General features: G+C 39.0%; 1 protein-coding gene across 24 annotated transcripts in view; it reads right to left on the bottom strand.

The window, feature by feature from the left end:
* The window catches only part of Adgrl3 (adhesion G protein-coupled receptor L3), a 735,816-nt gene extending 714,896 nt beyond the window's left edge, over window positions 1-20,920 (bottom strand). For 16 of the 24 annotated variants that reach the window (XR_011369974.1, XM_070012589.1, XM_070012578.1 and 13 more), the window contains exon 1: window positions 20,248-20,919. The gene's annotated coding sequence lies outside the window, so the exon portion shown is untranslated. Of the gene's footprint in view, window positions 1-11,242; window positions 11,295-17,189; window positions 17,234-19,853; window positions 19,875-20,247 lie in introns of those variants that run through there. The other 8 variants (XM_070012582.1, XM_070012583.1, XM_070012581.1 and 5 more) reach the window with 5 other exon arrangements.
* Between the last annotated feature and the right edge of the window lie 1,356 nt (window positions 20,921-22,276).

Consider the following 22,276-nt stretch of genomic DNA (forward strand, 5'->3'; position numbering starts at 1 on the left):
GAAATCCATAAAAGGGCATTTTTTTCATTTGCATTACTCTTCTTGCCTGGCCACATCATAGATTGCATCTGTCACTGCAGATAGTACACTCAATCTACTTTTTTCTCTTCCTTAATGTCTCCATAATAAAAATAAGAGACACAATAAAATTACTCCTCCTACCATTCGACCCTCCTCCTTCCAATGTCTCTCCAAAGACAAATTTGTATTTACTTCTAGGAACCCTTTCAAGACCTGTTTCCTGAAGACAACACAAATAAAATAGAGATAAGAAAGAAAGCTTGACTTTCAGAAAATTATTCTGAGACTCAACCTTAAGAGTTATACTTAGAGGTTGGAAATAAACTCCACTTTTCAACTTCATTTTCTTCAGTTCCTTGATAAATACCCTATACAAACATCCACATCAACTATACAAACATCCACATCAACTGGAACAATCAGTTAGTTCTGGTTTTCTACTATTTAATCATCTTCCCTATAAACTTCCCATTCTGTCAGAATGAAAAGTATATAGGGAAGATGGTTAAAATGGTAGAAATCAACTTATAACCATAAAACCAAACTCCTAACCAGAAACTCCTATATATAATAACACTGTGGTCCCCTAAGTTTAATACACATTTACTTTTCAAACTTTATTATGAAAAAGTAGTTTTACTACTGTTGTGAAAGGAAATTTTTGGTCTAAAGTTTTCTTTTTACCTTTCAGTAAGAAAATCATAATACTCACTCCTTTCCTTAGCAATTCGCTCCCAGTCCTTATCATTGATTCCTTGCTATTCTTCTCACTGGCATTTCCAATGGAGCTTGAAATTAACTTCATATATATACATATGTGTGTGTGTGTGTGTGTGTGTGTAACAGAATATATACATGTGTGTGTGTGTGTGTGTAACTTATTCTGTTTGGTTTAGTTAGTCTAGGTTTTGTTTGACTTTACGCAACATTTTTTTACAAAATCAGCATAGCTGTAAAAAAAATGTTTACATTTAAGCTTCTCTCATGAATTAAAACAGATTTTAAAGATAGGTAAAGAATGGGATTTATGTTTGGGATGAAGAAAAAGACACAGGAAAAAGTAAGTACCTTGATCAAATGTTTGGGGAATAAAACACTCAACAGTCTCAGAACATGTTACCTTTAAATTATTCAGATTACTCAAGCTTTATAGATGTTTAATGTAAATGAAAAATAAAATAAAATTAAATGCTTCCAGCAGGAGAAAAAGAAGTAAAATTTGTAATTTTTTTATAAAAATGGCTTCCCTGAAATTATAGTCCTGATGGACATGTCTAGCCTAGTCTTAAGTATACAGAAATTTATTGTTTATTTTCAACAAATGTAGCTAGAAAAATGTTATTGTATCTTCCCTTCCCTTCTCCCCCATCCCCCTTTATCTCTCTCTTTCTCTTTCTCTACCATTTGGGAGCATGCTGATTGAAACAGGTTCATTTATCTTATCTGACAGCTAGACAAAATTATATTTTGAATATTTTTTATCTCTGATTACATAAGAATGCAGCAACATCTGGTTTGCTAGCATAATCACACGAAGTTATTGAAAATAATTTTTTAGCATGCTTAAGTATTACATTCTGTATTTAACAGCTCTTTTTAATACATCATTCAGAAAAAATAAATTATACAAATTATTTGTAAAAGCATTAGTTCTATTTTTAAAAAAACAAAAATTACTAATTCACTTTTAGAACAGTTCAGATTTTTAAAAAAGCAATAGTGCTTCTCCAAAATAGGAATTTCAGTCTTTCAACTAGTCTTTCAGTTTTTAAGAGAGATTACATATACATATATATATCCTTTATATCCTTTAATTATGGAACCAAGCATATCTCATAGTGAAAAATCAGTTCTTTAAGAGTACACAAATATTGGTATTATATTACAAACTTATCCTTGAAGGGTAAATTCCCACAGGCCAAGTTTAAAGTTACACCAACTCATAGTACACACATACATGCCACAGCTAACAGAATACTTGGCTTCAAATTATTCCTGGAACCAATATTGTTGTATCATGTATGTGAATTGTGTAATTTTTTCCTCATCACATCTAGTAAATTTGCTAAATATTACTTAACACTGCACTGTATTTGATGAGAAAAGTTCATTCAAGATAAAGGTATCTGAATTTCTCTATACCTATTCTCTATCTTAATGTTTCCTCTTAACAATGATACTCTTTTCTTAAATTGTCACTTCTAAAATACATAATTTTCTCCAAGTCTTACAAGTATTTGATTTAGGTCAATGTGCATGGGAGAAAGAGGGAAACTTTGTCTACCCTTAAAGGTTAAGCATACAGACTACATTTTATAGTCCATGCATATTTTGTACACATACCTACATAAGTGTGGATATTAAATCCAAGTACTAAACGCATTTGTGACATTTTTACCTGGCAGTCACTGCAGATGCTCCAGTTTTCTTTTGTATATCACAATTCTTAGACAATCATTCTTTTCAGAAGAAGTCAGAGATTTAAAAAGATAGCACGATATACATGAAATAACCTGACAGAATGACTCTAAATGGGAGACCACAAAGACTGAAAGCAAAAGATATAAAATGCAATGTCGATCTTGCAAAAAGATTGGAAGCAAAGAAGAGACAGAGAGGAGCGAGACAGAAAGACACAGAGTTGATTCAAGCCAGTGTGTTCCACGTTGTTTATGGGAAGTGAGTTGACAGCACTTATTTTCCTTATCTGACTCTTACATAAAATGTCCAAATCTTTTTCTCGGTGTATTATGTTACATGGATCTAATGTACCAGCCTGTGAAATACACATATCAGTCCTGGGATTCAGTGAGTTGACTGAAGTTAAAGGTATGATACAAAGTCGCAAAGCTGTTTTAAGACAGTCTCTTGATTTGAACTCAGATTCATTGGATTTTTAAGGCCCATTTTTTTAAATCAATAATCTCATGATACAATCAGACTTATTAAAGTTTATGCTGTTTAAATCATAGAAAGCGTTTTTCATAGGATGTTTATCTACCAAACTCTATGCACATCCATATTACAAACTATGAGTTATCTTAAATACTCATGTACTACAGGGTATAAAAAATGTGAAGAATTCCAGTCATAAATAAATTTATATTTTCTACAAATATATAATAAAAGCTGTGTACCAATGGCTCATGCCTTTAATCTTATCTACTTAAGAGTCTGAGATCAGAGGATTGCAATTCAAAACCAGCCTATGGAGGAAAGATTTGAGACTCTTATCTCCAACTAATTACCAAAAAGCTGGAAGTAGAGCTGTGGCTCAAGTGATAGAGTAGTAGCCTCAAGCAAAAGATGCTCAGGGACAGCTCCCATGCCCTTAGTTCAATCCCTAGGACTGGTGCCAAATACACACACACACACACACACACACACACACACACACACACACACACACACACACACACATACACACACACACAATATAAATGGCACATATATACATATATATATGTGTGTCTCAGCAGACAAAAATCAAAAGGGCATTCCAGAATACAATAAATCGCATAGAATATATAACAAAAGCCAACTACCAGTGCATTATGCCTTTAATCCCAGCTCCTTAGGAGGCTGAGATTCATATAAATTTATTTCAAAGCTACCTCAGGCAGAAAAGTCACAAAATTTCATCTCCAAAATAACCAGCAAGAACCCAGGCTCAAAATATTGTTTAAACGGTAGCGAACTGCATGTGAGCCAGCAAACCAACACAAGAATAAAACCCTGATTTCAAACCCCTCTACTAGGAAAAAGCAAAGGACACACAAAAAGGAATGAAAAATCTGAAAGCAGAAGCCAAGAAGAAAATAAAAGGTAAAACCCGATAAAAACATAAAAACAAAAATTAGTTTGTAGGTCTTAACTAGCTTATCAACATTTTTGCTTTTGTCACTTAGAATTTCAGAGCACTGTAGTGGTATAAGACAAATGTACTACTGCCTTTTTAAGTATCATTAACATAGGAATTCCATTGAGTAACTTCAGTAATGTGATTTATAAATAAATCTCTGAGCAAAACAAATGATCTTTGTGGTTTGAACCCTCTTAACTAAATTAAAGATAGTTCCATCATCTATCTGGTTGATTGATTGATTGATTGATTGATTTTTTTTGTCAGGCATGGTGTATGAACTCAGGGTTTGGGCACTGTTCCTAAACTTTTTTGCTCAAGTCTAGCACTCCACCACTTTGAGTCACAGCACCACTCTGTTTTTAGGTGGCTAATTGGACATAAGAATCTCAAGGGCCAGGACTGGCTTGCTTCATATAGCCAATAGATCTCAGCCTCCTGAGTAGCTAGGATTACAGGACTTAGCCACCAGCACCTAGCTATCCGATTTTTTTATAGCCCTCAAATTACAAACAATTTCTGTAATATCACATTCTCTTCTTCAGGAAAGTATCTTCATTTCTTTACTATATGAAAATATTACATTTCTCTTAATCTTTGTTTTCCAAATCATTAATTAACTGCTCTTACTGCTAGAACTTTGCATAAGCATTCCTACAACCCATTTTTCCATTTCTACAGCTTCTGTTGACAAAAGATTGAAGATCTTTCATACCCACAGAGCTAGATGTTAACCCATAAGGATGAGAGAAGCTCCTTCCCTACAAGCCAAGCTCTTTTTTAATAACAATGCACTGATAACCCATCTGATGCTAAACTAAGAACCTGGGTTTCAGTATTTGTATAGGTCCTAATTATCCTTCTCCATCTCAAATCTATAGAGCCTGATCATTGACATGTAGTTTATGACTTTCTAATATTTCATATTCCAACTAGTGGAGTAATATGAAGACATTCTATAAACTAACTCACTCTGTGTAAAATTAAAACAGAAATTCACCCTTATCCATATTGCCAAATCCAGTGAACAATTATCTTTTCTTTATTATTCGTTAACCACCTCCACAGGAATGTGTTTGAGTCTGTGCTGAGCTCCTGATGACAGAACTTGTAGCAGCACATTCCTAGGGCTGCCCACTAAGTCTGCCTAACTCCTTTCAAAGGTGACTTGTGTGAGGAAGTCATTTCAGGTTCCACTTGTGCCCTACCTCTCACCAGATCTGACTCTGTTCCTAAATCCTCAAAGCTTCCTGACCTGGGCTTGTCCTTTCTAGCACTTACATGCAATTACACCTAAATAACTAATGTAAATATACTGCTTAAAACCTATGTCTTGCAGTGACACCATAAAAACAGAGGTTCTTCCTGCTGTGTAATACACCTTATATCCTCAGCACCCCACAGATAGCTGGTTCAAATGAACAGTCAGTGGAGGATAAAATTAATAAGGTTGTGGTGTTAGGCTTTGGTGAACTACAGAAAACAGAGGTCTCCTGAGCAACAGGCATGAAGTTGAACAAGGGAAGACAGGGAAAACTCACAACAGCAATATGACCATCATTTATCAAGCAATGAAATAAATCTAAACAGTGTTCTGCATTGTATGTACGTCAGCTCATTTAATCCCCACCATGACTCTGAAAGGAAAGCATCATTGTTATGCCCATCTTAACAGAGGAAAGTGAAACTCAGGAAGAAGTTAAAGAACTTTTCTGGTCTTATCTACAGGAAAGATTGATGCTTTCTTTATCCAGTTCTTAAAATACACCCTTGCTGGTATTCTTCTTTGCCTTTCATGCATACACATTTTTTGCTACTGTGTTTTTTTTCATCCTTATTATATCCAATAAAAATCATCCGCAAATCTATGGATAAATGTAATGGTGAAACTTTGGAATCATTTATAATAATTTTATGGAAATAAATTCTGGCATGTGAGAAAAAGGAATAAAGAAACATAGTGAGTATTCATTATTCAATACATATATCTGCTTTATAAATGAGGAAATGTTGGAATCTCCTTGATACAATCTTCTGGCCACAAAGCATATTTAATACGTAAACAGAAGGAAAGGAAAGTTGACATAGAAAGAGTGATTTTAAATGCTGAAGCCATTCCTTGCAAAACAAAAACAAAACTTAGTATCTTTCTGTGGGATTAGGAGTATGTGAAGTGGGGTCTCTGTAGCCCAGGCTGATCTCAAATTTATGACCCTCCTACTTCAACCTCCTAAACATTAGGATAGAAGGTATAGAAAAATGTGAGAGAAATTTATTGGAGATGTTTTTATATTTTTACAAAATATGTTTGTCACCTTCTCTCTAAATCATCACAAAAGAATAATTAACCAATGCTATCTTTTTACATATTACCACTTGTAGTATTGTGTCTTAGCCCTTCAAGGAGGATGAAGTGCAAAACTTCTTACAAAGTCAAATATCTGTTGAGCTCTAATAAGTCAAGTGGTTGTTTTTTAATGTTATCTTCATGCAAGAGTATTATATTATTTGTGTATGTTTGTGAGCATATCTGTCTGCATACATACACAGGTATGGTGGACATTAAACCCAGAGTCACACTAGTGAGGCTTGTGGGTATTGTATGCTACTAAGTATTACCATTTTATGTGACATTTTTGTCATTTTATTTTTTTTATATTTTTATTATTATAGAGTTTACATGCAGAGAGGTTACAGTTAAGTGAGTCAGGTAATGAATACAATTATTTTGAACCACGTCTTCCCTTCCCATGCTCTCTCCCAGTTTTTCCCTACTGTCTCCGTCCATAAGACATACAGTTCATTTTCCACATAGTATCTCGTGAGTATCCCCATATTTTTGACATTTTAGAAAAAAGGAATGCTATCCTACTCCTGGTTTGTTGAAATAGATCTTCCTAGTAAGCTAAAATAGATCTGTCTAGAGAAGTTATATGGTTTTTTTTGACAGAACTTCATTGTACCAAGATCATGCCTGGAATTAGACATGACAATTCTCAAGTATAAGACTGAGACATTACCTAGTAAAAGGTATTCTGGGCTACAAATTTGCTGTTACTTAGGACAGCAACTCTCCACAAAGTTTTGCAAGGCAACTAACATATAGAAAACTGTACCTTTTAATATCAGTTCTACTCTTTTATTATTCCATACGCAGTTACAGAACAGTTTTCAAGGGCACTTACATCTATCTTGCAACAGTAACTTCAAACACAGCTCCCATGTCCAGATTTTTCTTGTAGGTCCATAAAGCAGATTCCAGCAGTTATAAAAACTCTTTATTTTTCAAGCATTAAATTCTATCCCTTAAGTATGCCCTGGTACAAATAGTAAGAGAACACTTAGTTTTCTGACTTTTAGAACTCTACTTGAAATATATGTCTTTCCAATTGGCAGCAGAGGTTACCAGTGATATCATTTATAAAGTACAAATGTTGTTTCACCTACCTAAAGAATCAGCTAATAAAAACAGATTCAGAGATACTTGCATTAGTATAAAACTAATAAAAATTTGCATTCCACACATGCTATTCTCCTCTTCAGTGTTACTGATCACCTCACTTCCCTTTTTACCTAATTCCCATTCTTATAGTCAGGTCTAGGTATTACACAAAGACAAATTTACATTCATGTTTGCTAATTATGGACCACAATGTTCTGCTTCTCAACCTTTTTAAAATGGACTTTTGTGGTTTTTTTAATAGACAAATGACACTTACTTTAAATATGCTTGTTCGTAAAGTACTCTACCTGTTCATACTAAATTTTAAAAGAATGATCAAGTCACTAATTTTGGTTTTCTACAGAGGGTTTGGCGAAAGAACGCTTTGTGGACCTGATGCTGTAGATGAACTAAACAGATAAGTCATCCATTCAGGACAGAGAAAGGAATGAAAGAAGTTTACAGGGATATAAAGCAGATTACTGACTTTAACTCTTAATGAATCAATTTCTTTGTATGGTATGTTTTAACATTGTGTTAAGACATGGTCCTACTTAAATTCTATGTCCAGAAATTTATATTTATTATTGACTCTTATTGACTAATACATTGGCCTTTATACACAAATATATTTATAACTCAATATGTGTTAAAAATTAAGTAAAAATTTAAAAAGTAAAGATCATTATTTTACCCAACAAAGAATTGATAGGCTGCTACCTATTTAAAAAAATGAGAGTAATTACTAAATTACTAAAGAAAGTATTTTCAAAACTGTTCAGAGAACCAGCAAGCACTGAGCTATCTGGCCACTATGACCAAGTTGTACATGTCAAACAGTATTTATTTACTTTTGGCTTTATGATAGTACTGGAAGGAATGTGTACTGCAGAATTCATTGGAGAACTGACTAGCTTTTAACACATGGATTTTCTATGATGTCATTTATCCTAGCTCTTCTCCACCGCCCCTCCCCCCCGCAAATGGTACCCACATGAATGTTTAAATCAAGCAATGTATCTACTGAAACTTGAGGGGATCAGTAAGGTTGGGACAGATGGTGGGAGAATAATGGAAGGGTAACATTGATTAAGATGCACTGTGTTCATAAACGCATGTTCAATTCAAAGCCTTTGGTATAACTCCTTAGAAAGGGAAAAATAAACTTAATTTTAAAAATGATGACTTGTCAGGCACCTGTAATCCTAGCTACTCAGGCGGCTGAGATCTGAGGATCACAGTTCAAAGACAGGCCAGGCAGGAAAGTCTGTGAGACTCTCATTTCCAATAAAACACCAGAAAACTGGAAGTGTTGCTGTGGCTTAAGTGGCAGAGTGCTAGCCTTAAGGAGAAGAGCTGAGGGAGAGCGCCCAGGCCCAGAGTTCAAGCCCTGGACAAAAAGAAAGAAAGAAAGAAAGAAAGAAAGAAAGAAAGAAAGAAAGAAAGAAAGAAAGAAAGAAAGAAAGAAAGAAAGAAAGAAAGAAAGAAAGAAAGAAAGGAAGGAAGGAAGGAAGGAAGGAAGAAAGGAAGAAAGGAAGGAAGAAAGAAAGGAAGAAAGGAAGGAAAGAAAGAAAGAAAGAAAGAAAGAAAGAAAGAAAAATGGAAAGAAAGAAAGAAAGAAAGAAAGAAAGAAAGAAAGAAAGAAAGAAACTGATGCCATACAAAATTAATGACATGAGGATACGAGAGAAGATTGTTTATATATACAGTTTGTATACCATATAAATAACTTAATCACACCTCTGTGAAAACAAGCACACATATACACCCACAATATGAATATGGAAAACCAAACTAAAAACATAAGTATGAAATAGTCTATGAGCATGCGAACAAGCCACTGTATTATAACACACTGAGTAATTTCTATGTGTTAACTTTATGTCACCATGTTCAATGTGAGTATATTTATAAATAGAAAATAGAATAAATACAATTTTCAGAATCTACCATAAGATACATAAGGATGAATGAATGGGAACCAAATACCGCCGTTACTAAGGCTCAAGTAAAAATCAAAACAGCATAAAAGATAACATTGAGATAATAGGGAAAAATTCATCCCAGACTAAAATATATCAAACAGGAAAAAAGTTCAAAGCAAGAAGATTACTGAAACAAAAGCACACAGAGTCCTGTACTGTCCTCTGACAGTGATACTGTAACTCCTTTGTTCATTTGTAACAAAGCAGGTTAATATCTCATTTATAAACCTAATGCTTTCTTTCATACACCATTACTTTTGTTGTTGTTCCATCTGAATACTCCCGGAATTCAAGGTAGAACACACACACACACACACACACACACACACACACACACACACACACACACACACACAACACACACACACACACACACACACACCACTGCTATCGCACAATCATCTATTATTCAAGAAAGGTCTCATTGAATAAATGTCTGTTCAGAGGCTCTAAGCAAATTTCATTTCTGAACACTACTGTCTGCAGCCCAGCAGGCGATTTCACCAAGATAAAATCACACATTTAATCAAATGCACCAAAGGTAAGGGGTGGGGGGACTTGCTAAGTTTGCTTAATAATGTCAAGTCTCAAAAAATGCAATGATGACAGCATACTAATTTTTAGTGCTCTCCCTTCTCAGAGTGTTTTCAACAATAACTGAGGTCACACCAACCTTTCCTCCATAGTACATGGGAGTTCTTTTAATTAAGGTTTTTGACAACCTTTAAAAGTTCTTCATGTGGTACACCGATTTGTATTTAGAAAATGAAAACTCAATACAACTTTCTAGTTGAATAAGAAACATGAGTAACAATATATTTAGGATTCTATACTTCTATAAATAACACTATTTTATGTTATATGATTAAGTCTTTGCATTAGCCTGTACTTAGACTCTGGATTTTTTAATATTAGATTTATGTCAGATGACTATGACTTAGAAAACAGTGTGATTGGATAGATGATATCCAATCATATATAACTGTTTCCAGTGGTTCATATTTTAATTATTCACATTTAATATTTTCATTTGATTCCTTGGACAATATAAAGCTTGATAATTTCAAGCATTCTACTTGATGCACTTTGAGATATTCTGCCTCTAAACAGAAGGTTTACTAGAATAAACATATATTCTCATCTGACGCATGACATAATGAGTACACTAACAAAGGAAACTTATTAATATTTTAAACAGATTTATGCATACATATCTATAAATCCATTTTTTTCCTTTCACTTCTGTTTGCACTTATTTTATGCTGTATTTATTTGGATGCTATGTTTTTGTTTCTTCAATTTCTTTGCAGATAACTTATTCTGTGCAATCTCCACTTTCCATTTAGAACCAATGTGTTCCTTTCCAGCAAGGACAATCTTAACATGGTCAATAGAGCTCATGCATGAGTTAAGACAACCTTGAACACTGTCAGGTGGAACATTTTGAGAGTTCTGTTTACATGGATGTGGTCTCTAGGTAATCTATGTGAAACTTATAAGATCAGCATTATTCTCTGCATTTTTAAGCATATGCAGGAAAAATTCATCACTCTGAGTCACCAAACCAGAATCTGTCTCTCCTGTTTGGCCTTGCTCAGTGGCAACTGAACCATTAAAAGAGAATGCCACATTGTTCTACTGTAAAGTGACATTTTTTTAGATGTTTGGGTTCTTTTTGTTGGTTATTTGTTTTTGTTTCTAACCTATGCAGAGCCTTCATGACTTCTTAGGGTTTATTAAAATATATCTGAAGATTTGAACCCTTCTATTTTTATGATCTTGTAGTTTTTCTGGGCATAGTGAGTAAAGAATGATTGCCCATGATCTTCGGTCCACTTATAAGAAACAAATTCAACCCACTGTCAATTATTTTCCTAAACATTTCTCCAAAGGCTAGATTTGGCTCAGTTAAGAAGGGAGCACTGTAGTTACCAGCCACTCTTCCATTTTGTGTGAACAGTGTCCTCTCAATCCAGCCTTCCCTTCTCCAAGTTAACAGTCCATCTTTCTGGAAGAACAGAAAATACCCTCAGTGACTGCCTAAAACTGATGACACAGGTTGAGAATTAATAATTTATCCCAATGACTGGGGCCAGAAAAGCTTGGACTTTTTGCTTGTTTGTTTGTTCTGTTTGTTTGCAACATCTGAAAATACATAATAAGATACATTGGGGATGAAACCTAAGTATACACATAAACTTCATTTATGCTCCAATATACTCACTGAATGACAGTATTTTTTTAAAAAAAGATGAGTATGTTCCTTTTTTTATTGGCATCTAATGATATGTCAGGTGAGAAATTTTCTCTCTAAGGATTCATACTGGTGTCTCAAAAGGTCTCAAATTTTACAGTTAAAAAATTTCAGAATTTCTGCTTAAGCATTGCTCAAAATGTAGTCACTCCAACGTGGTGAAAGGGAAACAATTCAGTAACTAGACAGAAAAAGTGATATATACAGAGTATGGCTACCACTGAAGAAAAAGCTTAGTGCTAGAAAAGGTATTAAGCTGGTTTGATGCCCAGATAAACTTCCATTCCTCTCCAGGTTTCTTTAGGTAAAAACACAACAACTACCCAAAGGTAGCTGCAGGTGTCTTCAAAATTAAAACAAAATATGCTATCATAAAATATGCATCCTTTCAGAATGAGTGTAAAATAATATTTAACTGTGATGCATGGAAATTATTGAAAATCAAATTTCATTACAATTGTCTAAAACTGAAAAAGAAATCTAGATATCATTTTCAAAGAAAATGGCTTCCACGGTTGTTCCTCCATATCAACTACTATGAATAATACGAAGGAAACTTACAGGCAACTTCCAATAAATATTTAAAGTCAATATAAAGTAAAGGGGGAAAAAGGCTAGATACACACATGCCTGTGTTAGTACAAAACTATTTCTCAATAGGTTCTTTGTTGACTCCTTGAAGTCATAATCAGTATTCTGAGTCAAGGTTCAAACAACCACCATCAGCCATTGACAAATAAGGAAACTAAAAAATTGAAGGGGGAAAAAAAAGATGCTAATATAAACCAGTTGGCCCTTCTCTTCATGCCAAGAAGAAAATCTCATACAAAAAGATGACTATCAGTCAGGACCATTTCCTCTTATCCAAAAGTATTTATTTGGAAGCGCTTTGAGGAAAAGAAAGGGGGGGGGGGAGGAACGAAACAAACCAAAACAAAACAAAACAGGAGACTGTTGAAAAATCTCTTACAGGGTCAGCTGTCAATGGAATGCATTTTAGTATTCAAGTTACCCACCCATGCAGAACATCAAAAACTGGGCTTGAGTCTTTCCCTATTCTCACAGGCTCAGGCTACTGTGAGCCACTGGGGTTGTCCTGAATAGTAACACACTCTGGCTCTGCGGGATGCATAAACATCAACACAAGCTGATCAAACAGAAGGGGGTATCTTTTTTTCCCCACTTGGCTCTTATTTTCTTGGGTCATACTTTCAACTACTTAACTCTGGTACAATTTAGTCAGTTCATTGTCCAATATGCAGTTTATTTTTTGTGCATTTCATGTCCCACTTACTATGTGAAACCTTCCCCTTTTCAGGTTAATTTAGATGCTTATTCTACACTTTTAGACTTTGTTTTTACTAATATTTTACTCTTCATGGTAACTTTGGGGAGCTGAATTTTAAGAGTTCCTTTGGAAATGCATACCCTTCAAACAACAGAGAAAGCTGTGCATCTTGAATTTGATTACAGCATTACAGAAAAGTCTGCAAGATGCATGGACAACATATGAGAAGAGGATTAGCTGTTTAATTTTAAATGTCTTAAGTTTGAATTGTTAATTTTGTCTTATATATGATTTAAAGTCAATCTTCAGGCACAGTGTCGGTGAACATCATAAATATTTCATTCATTCTGTCAAAATATTTGGTGGTGAATTGGTAACATTTTAAGATTTAAAAAGAAGCTCTCAGAAACAGATATTTAAAAGGTTAGAGAAAAGAGGAGAAGGAAAGAACATAAGAGAGACAAATTAAGGCACACAAAACCTTTCTCAACCTTTTAAGAAAATGCTATTGTTTTTCATAGCTCATCAAGAACTCTTCAATTAAGAAAATGATATTTAATTTAGCTAAGTTTTCTTAATGATGGTGCTCAAGGGTATTTCTAATAACGCAATGACTAATAATAACAGGTATCATGCACTAAAATACTCATTCTATCAGATAATATTATAGTCACTTCTTATTCTCCCAAAACCAGCAATTTGGATGTTATCTCCATTTCACAGACAGCTGGTAAAGTTCAAAACTTGTACATAGGCGATCATATTCAAGTATCTCCACCACAGAGATCATATAGGCCTTTTTTGAAAAGTTAATAATGAAGAACAGTTCCCATAAATATCTATTTATAACCTAGAATTTAGTATCTACAATACTATAACAGCAACAATCAAGGTGTTGAAGGTTGAAGACAATAGGTACTGTAGATATATGTGTGTGTACATAAATATATATACCTACAAGTTTTCAGATAGTTATTAAAGCATCTTATTCAGAAGTAATTGAGTTAGTTCTCCAGTTAAACTTAAGCATCTAGTAAAGCTAATCTGTATGTGGAGCTTCTTTTACTCCTCAGGCCTATCACCAGTCACAAACAAGCTGAGCTACAGTATACAATTACCAGAAGATCCTTTTCACTGAAATGGCTTGTTGTGGTGCTTAGATAGTGATTAACAGATTAAGTGTGTAGTGAGTCATCTTGATATCGCTTCAGAAAAGTGATTTCCTCCCTAATAATTCCCAAGATACATAAATATTCAATTAGGGTCTTTGAACCTAATTTTAATTGGGTATTCGTTTCTCACTAGTCAACTTCAAACTTAGCTCAAGCTAACAAAGGTGTTTTTATTCATTCTTCCTATTAAAAAGGGCTATTGAGTCTCCACAAGTTTTGAAATACCAAAGTAAAATAAAGATTATGATGTATTTGAAACTTGTAAGTTTAGCCACAATTTAAGGTATATTCTAATGCAATAATGTGAAACATAACTACATACATAAATCACATAGGGAATTAGTAAAAGCTTGATAGGACCCTCATGAGACCTTAGTAATAATGACGATAATAATAATATTTATTATTATTATGCAGCAGAAAATGATTAGATCTTACTATGTGCCAAAAACTGTTTTAAACTCTTATTATATATTTTCTCAATACATATTTACCACATACTATAAACATGGTACATTTTTTTAAAAATAGGAAGTGGAGCCATACCTAAACCACCAGCCTTGAGTGAAAAAACTAAGAGACAGAGGCCATGTCCTGAGTTCAAGCCTTAGTAAGTACTAGCCCCAAACAACCAACCAACAAAAAAACAACAAAAAATCAAAATAAAAGTTATAAGGGTAAAAATTATAGCTGAAAATGGAGACAGTAATATTAGAGTCTTGTCTAAAATCAAACAGCTTCTCAAAATCTAGGCATGTTCTAGCATGTTCCTCTTCATTTCCATACATTTCTATATAAAAGAGTATCTACTCCTTTCATACATTTTCTATTTCCAACTTGACTCCTTTGCTGCCACCCTAGGACCTGTTTGAAGAGTATGCTGGAGACATTTCACTATCAGAACTTTAAGAAATAGAACTTCGTGGTTCTCCCAATTAAATGATTTTAAAAAATGTCCAACTTGCTGGTGCTTTAGATTGAACATCTATTTGCTTGCTTATTCTAGGTAGTTTCCTTTATGGTAAAATGAGTGATGTTTACACAAAAGGAGGCAGATCTTGGGAAAAGCTTAACACATTTTTATCAGAATTATTTTATACCAATAGGAATTATTGAGTTAAATGTCTTTTGATCATGTTGCCTACAGGTATCAAAATTAATGTATTGATAAACTGTGGAAATCTGAAAACACAATAATATACAAGGGACAAATGTCATAAGGTATCAAAGCAATGATGTCATCACATATCATATCCATAGTTGTTAAAATATAAGAGTGAATGGCACATATCACATATCATATCCATAGTTGATAAAATATAAGAGTGAATGGCAAAAGATGTCTAAGCATCATTAAGAAAATGTTATTTTCTCTTTGTGGACCCTCTGAAAGGATCTGAGAGCCACATTATTCACCAAAACTTGGAGACCACTGAGACAACAACATTATTCTGGAATACAAGGCTTACAAAACAAAAATATTCACTTAGGCAATTCATTTTCTCATTCCAAGGATGGTTTTCAAAACAGGATTGCCATTAACAATATTCCACTTAAATGACTGAATAATATAGGGCAAATTCTTACTTCATCTGCTTTCAAGTACTCGTACAAAGATATTGATAAACATTAAAATCAAGTTACTGCTGTTTTAATGTCAGTAAGACAGGCAAAGAATGACTGATTAAAACCTATTATAGGGGTGCATGTGACTCAGTAGTAATGTGATTGTTTAGTATACAAAACAATGTGGGTTCAATCCCTAATACTACAAAAAATATCAAACAACCCTCCCACCAAAAAAATAAGACTTATGGAATGTATCACTACCCAATACAGAAGAACTAATCTCCACATGCTCAGCCCCCAAAATGAATGGAGAAGTACAAGTACATTGGAAAAAGCTAACTCATTTTATTTTGAATAATTTATGAGGGGGTGATAGCATTAGAATATTTCACAATTAAAATATTTTATTTGGATATAGAAGAGTGATTTTATTGTTACTCAGACCAGGATAAAATATTAAATATTTGGAGAAAACCTATACATCTTAGTAATCATGCATGCTATTTATGAAGATACAAAAACTACTTTCTAAACTGCCAATAAGCATGAATACCAAAATCACAATGAATGAAAAATTTGGACTGTTCTCTGCATGGATAAACATGTATTTGTGTGTGTGTGTGTGCATGCATGTGTGTTTGATTGTGTGTGTGAGAGAGACAGAGAGAGAGACAGAGAGAGAGAGAAAACAATGGAATAGTATCTGGAGGACCTTACACTTGACTGTTTTATTTTATTATAAAATATGGTATTCTTTAAACAAATGAATTTGCATAAAAGCAAAAGACCTAAATGCAACAGTAGTGTCAGTGTTTACATGTCCTTGGGGGCAAACAAATCCTGAGTTACAATATAGCCTCAGTCTTCAGAGTTCAGCTCAAAGAGAGCAAATGCATATTTTGAATGGAATGCAAATGTAACTAATCAAAGGCAAAAATAGCCATTTGCCAAACTTAAAGAAGGATTTTCTTGCTGTAATTCCCAGTGTTCTCATCGTGATTCAGACCGTACTAAATTAAAACAGCACAACATTTCTTTAAATCACAATTTGTTCCTAAATATAAAAATTGCTATCAGTGTACCTTCCTGATTTCTGAGCCCATATATCCCATTTTTAACAGTAACTGTCACTTCTACTTAACAGTCCTTTTCAAAGAGAGTTTCAACCAAATCTAAAAGTGGTCCAAATCAAATCTGAAAAACAATACACTTTTGTATTATATCATTTCATTGACTTCAATCCTTATGATTTTATAATCTTTTAAATCTACTATTTATGATTTCCTTGGGTATCATTTGCAAAGGGAATCAAAGGTAAATCAAGTCCATAAAGCAATTTGCCTATCCTGCATACTAGAAACATTGCCAGACACAGCAGCTGGAGCCAGGAAGTCCCATACTTGCTATTATTCCCTCAGGATAGGAATATTTAAATCTGCAAGATGTACAAGAACATTAATAAGAAAATCACTTCTGAAAGACCCTCCATTCATATACTTGAAAAGGCTCTTAATTTGAAGGAGAATCATCACTCTATTCAACCTCAACAAACATCAAAAGCATTTTACTCATCAGACAAATCACAGGTTGGCTTACCACTTCTCTGCCCAGGGATGCCTGATGCAGCCTAACATCTCTATCTGAAAAAAAAAAATCAAATTGTTCATATAACCCTTCCTCCTGAACATTCCTCCTGCCCAGTATGTAGTAACCCAGTCAATCGTACAGTCCAATGGAGCAGGTCATTGAATATTTAGTGAAAAAGCAATGCTATGGAATGGCATTCAAACACTGCCACATTCACCTTCAGCTAAAGACAGTGCAATGCACTGACGGATACAGCTCTAATGACATCAGGACCTGTGGAATGTATGACTGCCTCGAACTGCATGCTGCTAGGAAACAAAGAAAAGATCTGATCTTTTTTTTTTTTTTTTTTAGTATGTAAGGATTGGGAATCACAGTGATCAGACCTTCTAAAATGGGAGCAAAGTAATCAAATCCTCAAAAACATTTACAAGTGTAAAGACAAATGAAACAGAGACAGGTAGATTTTCATGACTGAAATCATAACTACCTAAGTTCTCTATTAGGGTCGCCACTAGCAATCTCTCATAAAAACTTAATCAAAATCAGGCATTACTGATTCAGGAGTTTTCTCCTGCAACATAAGCTTTCCAAGAGGTCAAGATAGAAGGAAGAGCAGAAGGAAGAGGAGGAGAAGGAGAAGGAGGAGGAGGAGGAGGAGGAGGAGGAGGAGGAGGAGGAGGAGGAGGAGGAGGAGGAGGAGGAGGAGGAGGAGGAGGAGGAGGAGGAGGAGGAGGAGTGATTTTTAAAAATACTGATTTACATAACTTTTTTAAACTAATCAGACTGTAGCCATTTGTGATATACACCAAAACATTTAGTCTAGAATTAAGGGGTTTGATCATTTATTACATTCTAAAAGCAGTTCTCTTTGCAAAAGTAACATTGGGAAAAAATATTTATCCTTACATGCTCTTGACCTTTCTTTGGTTACTTTAAAAAGAAAAGATTAGACTCAAAAATGCTAAGAGGGATTTCAACACAAATACCTATCAGTTTTACAAACGATCTGGTACCCGCTTTGGGTGATAGTATAAAGGAATTAGCAGTACTATTTGCAATCCTCGTTCAGATAATTCAGGCAACAGAACTCCAGATCAGTTAGTGCCACTGCAGATTGAACAATTTATTAGGGAAATCTGGCTAAGCTCTGATCGCTCCTAGAGAAAAATACAGGATACTCTCCACATTGAAAAAGAAAATCGCTAAAGAAGTGTTTCTTTGCAGATTCTCTTCAAGGCATTCTTTAACTAGTGATGATGACACTAAAATTAGCAGACAGCCTATTTACTTTGGAGCACAACACAGAAGGCATCTTTTTTCCCTTCCTGCCAGAGTCTATGCCTCTGTCTCCTCCTTCCCTCAGCAGCTGCCTGGGAGGATGTAAAAATGAGAGGTGCAAAAAGTCTTATACTCCACCCAGGAAAGTAAACACCACAGACACCAGCAGGTTCAGCTCGAAAAGACTGGGGCAAGGGTGCTTACACTGTTGTTTACAATGCTCCTTAACCACTGCAGACAGGGACACACGGAGACGCAGGGAGGAGACACGACATAGGGAAGGTGGCTAGCACGCCTAGAGTTCGCCCAACTGCTAGATCCCTAGCCATAAATACAGGCAACGCACGTTTCAACCCGAGCAAGAGAAGTGGCCAGACGTTACACGGGCTTCACTGGATGACTTCAAATGGGCACGAGAGGACTACTCTAGGAGGTCCTCCTCACAGCCCATCTGGGAGGCGTCGAGTGCAGCCCCAGTGACTCTCACACACGTCGCACCCATCTGGGGCAGCAGCGCTTCTCTGGCGGCGGGGGAGCAGGAAGAGGAGGCTTCTTCACCACCTCTCCGAGGGCCCCTCAGCCTCCTCAACCAGATTTTCCAGTTAAACGAATCCCAGGCGATTTGCATGCACAACCTCAGCTCAACTGGCGTCAGCTCTCCCACCCCGATCAGAGCTCCCTACCATCCCGGGGGGCGCACGAACGCACACATCCAGACACGCACAAGGCCGACGACCCCATTGTCAACTAACCCCTGGCCCGAACTCACACACACACACACACACACACACACACACACCCCTATGCTGCAGGCTGCCTGGCATGCTCAGCCTGCGACCTCCGACTTAGGACCAGCAGTTGAGTCTCCGCTGCAACCCAGAGACTTCCCTTCTCCCGACAGAAGCGCCAGGATGCCTACCCTCCTACCTGTAACCCGGCCACCCAATGCTCTGCCCACCCCACCCCGGGCAGGCGCCGCAGCCCGCACTGATTCACTTACCACCACCCTCCCCACCGCCCAGTGCCTCACTACCAGCACCGTTCAGCCCCAAGCCACCCACCAAAGAGGCAGCTTTCTCTCGCCACAACCTAACAAAGCCTGGGCACGCAGGTCTAAGCCGAACTGGCTTGAAGGGGACCGACCAGGAGGGGTGCAGGCTGAGCTGAGCTGCTCCAGCGCTCAGGGGCGCGACCTGGGCAAGCGTGGCCACCTCGTGGAAGGAAGACAGCGCCCGGGCTTACCACCCTGCATCCTCCATCACCTCGGGTCTTAGCTCCTCAGTGGGTCCTCCAGTCCGTTCCCGCCTGGAGTGGCAAGGGCTTCAGCCCAGCTTGGAGAGTGGGGATAGGGATGGGGGGGGGGAGCGTCCTTCGGCTGCTTTCTGCCCCTACCAGAGGATGGCACTGGAGTGAGAGGGGAGAGGGAACATTCCCGGGGTGAAAGCCGTTCCTATTCCCCCGGCGTTTGCGACTGCGAAGGCGCCCGCTCCGCTCTTCCCTTCATCCCGCTCGGCCGCCAAATCGCCAAGGGCTGGGAAAACCTCGAACCCCGGCCAGATCCTAGCGCCCCCCCCAGCCAAGAGGCTCCCTTCCCGCCCCGCATCACGATCAGTTGTGTGAGTGTGTGTGTGTGTGCGCGCGCGTGTGTGCAGGCGAATGTGTGAGTGGAAGGGTGAGGTGCGTGAACCCCGCACCCCCCAACCCCCGCCCTCAGCTTATCCACCCGCCGCCGCTGGCGCCCGAGCGGGGCGAACACGACCAAGCCAGAGTGTGAAGAATACATTACCTTCCGGAACCGCCGGTGCCTGCGATCGTCCGTCCCATCAGTAGCTCAACAACCTGCAAGCGGGTGCAATGTTCCACAATCCAGCCATGGAGCCCGGGGCAAAACGATGGACCAGCCCCAACGAAGACAACACCCCCACCACGCGCGGCACAGGAGGAGGAGAACCAAAAATGCAGGGCAGGCAGCCGGAGGGCGGAGAAGCCAATCAAGGAAACAACACAAAGTCTTCCCTTTCTTCAGCTTACACAGCCATAGGGAAAGAGGAAGGTGTGGGGTGGAAGGGGCGCGGGGCGGGAGGTGGGGAGGGGGGAGAGATAGAAACCTTCCCCCAATGCTTCTCTGGCTTTAGGTTTCCTCGCTTCACCCGCTCCAAGGGGACCAGAGCGGGGCCAACAGGAAACAAAAATAAAAAATAATAATAATATTGGAAAAAACAAACCAGGGTTCAAATGTCTCTCCCAGTCCACAGTTGCACAACTTCGAAGTGAGGCTGGGTCTCTAGCAGCAGCAGCAGCAGCAGCAGCAGCAGCAGCAGCCCAGGGACCCGAGCGGCAGCGATTAACATGCGACAGTCATAGCTGGGGCTGCTTCTCCTCCACTCGCAATTGCTGTGGCCGCCGCCGCTTAAGCAAAGACGCTGCCGAGACCAAAAATCTTCCACCATCCCCCCCCCAGCCGGTCTTTATACCCGGTGCATCCACCCCACCCCCCGGCTCGGTCTTTTTCTTCTTCTTCTTCCCCGTCCTCCCCTTTCCGCCTCAGAGCGGGACTTGGGGGATAGGTAGGGGGAGCCGTGAGGGCCAGGGGTGGCTCCGCCGAGCCCTCCTCCTCCTCCTCTTCCTCCTCCTCTTCTCCCTCCTCCTCCCGGCGAGGTTCTCTCCCAACCCAGGGTCTGCTCGAGCGCCCGCAGCCCGCGCCGAAAGCCAGAGTCAGAGCCAGAGCCAGAGTCGAAGCCACGCAAACTCCTTCCCCGGAGCACGGCGGGGACGCGCGGGCAGAGCGGGCGCCGGGCCGCCGAGGGCTGCGTCCCCCGGGGCTGGCGAGCCCCGAGCCCGGGAGGTGGCTGATTAGCTCGCCGGTGGAACCGGGCAGCTGCGGGCATGTGGGAGCTTCATCGCGCGGCCCGGGTTCCGAGCCACCGCCTCCGTCTCTTCCTCTTCCTCCTCCTTGTCCTCGGTTCTTCTTCGACTCCCCCCAAAGCGAGCGGGGGCTCGGGCGCTCTCCGGACACGCACACACACGCGCGCACACACCCGAGCGAGCTCCTGCCAGAAGCAGAGCTGCGTGCAGCTCCCGCGCGCGCGCTCAACGCCCCTCTTCCCCGGAGGAAGGGGGGAAAAATAAATACAAAGGAAAGAAAGAAAGAAAGGGGAGGGGGCGAGTCACAGGCGGCGGCGGCGGCGGCAGCTGCGGGAGCCCAGGCAACCAGCAGTCCGGGAAACGCCAGCAGCGGCGGCGGCGCCCTCCTCCTCCCCGACCGGCCGCAGCATCCGCATCCCCGCTCCGGGGAACTGGAGCGAGAGATGCCCAGCGAGCAGGCGGAGCGGCGGCGCGCTGACAGTCGGTCGGAGCGCGGGCGTGCAGCCTGCGCTCGGCGGCCGAAGCAACCGAGGCCAGAAAGAGCCACCCGCGGGCCACGGGCGAGAGCTCCGTGAGTCCGGGAGGGGGGCCCGAGCCAGGGAAAGGGGGCGGTCGGCAAAACCCGGATCTGGAGTCCCGCGCGGGCTCCGCGGCGCGGGCTCCACCTAGCAGCTAGGCAGACCCTTGGAGGTGGGAAGTACTGGGCTGCTGCTGCAAGAGGCTTCCTTTTCAGGGTTTGTCAGACAAAGGGTACCTCTCTAGCTAGGAAACACTGGCTGGCTGGCTGGCTAGCGCTCGCTTTCTCCTCTCTCTCTCTCTCTCTCTCTCTCTCTCTCTCTCTCTCTCTCTCTCTCTCTCTCTCTCTCTCTCTCTCTCTCTCTCTCTCTCTCTCTCTCTCTCTCTCTGCTTCCCACCAATTTTTCTCCCTCCCCCTCCCTTTTTTTCCTCTC

This window comes from Dipodomys merriami, unplaced genomic scaffold, assembly GCF_024711535.1.
Source record: "Dipodomys merriami isolate MVZ:Mamm:240054 unplaced genomic scaffold, mDipMer1.0.p SCAF_9, whole genome shotgun sequence".
NCBI classification, from domain to species: domain Eukaryota; kingdom Metazoa; phylum Chordata; class Mammalia; order Rodentia; family Heteromyidae; genus Dipodomys; species Dipodomys merriami.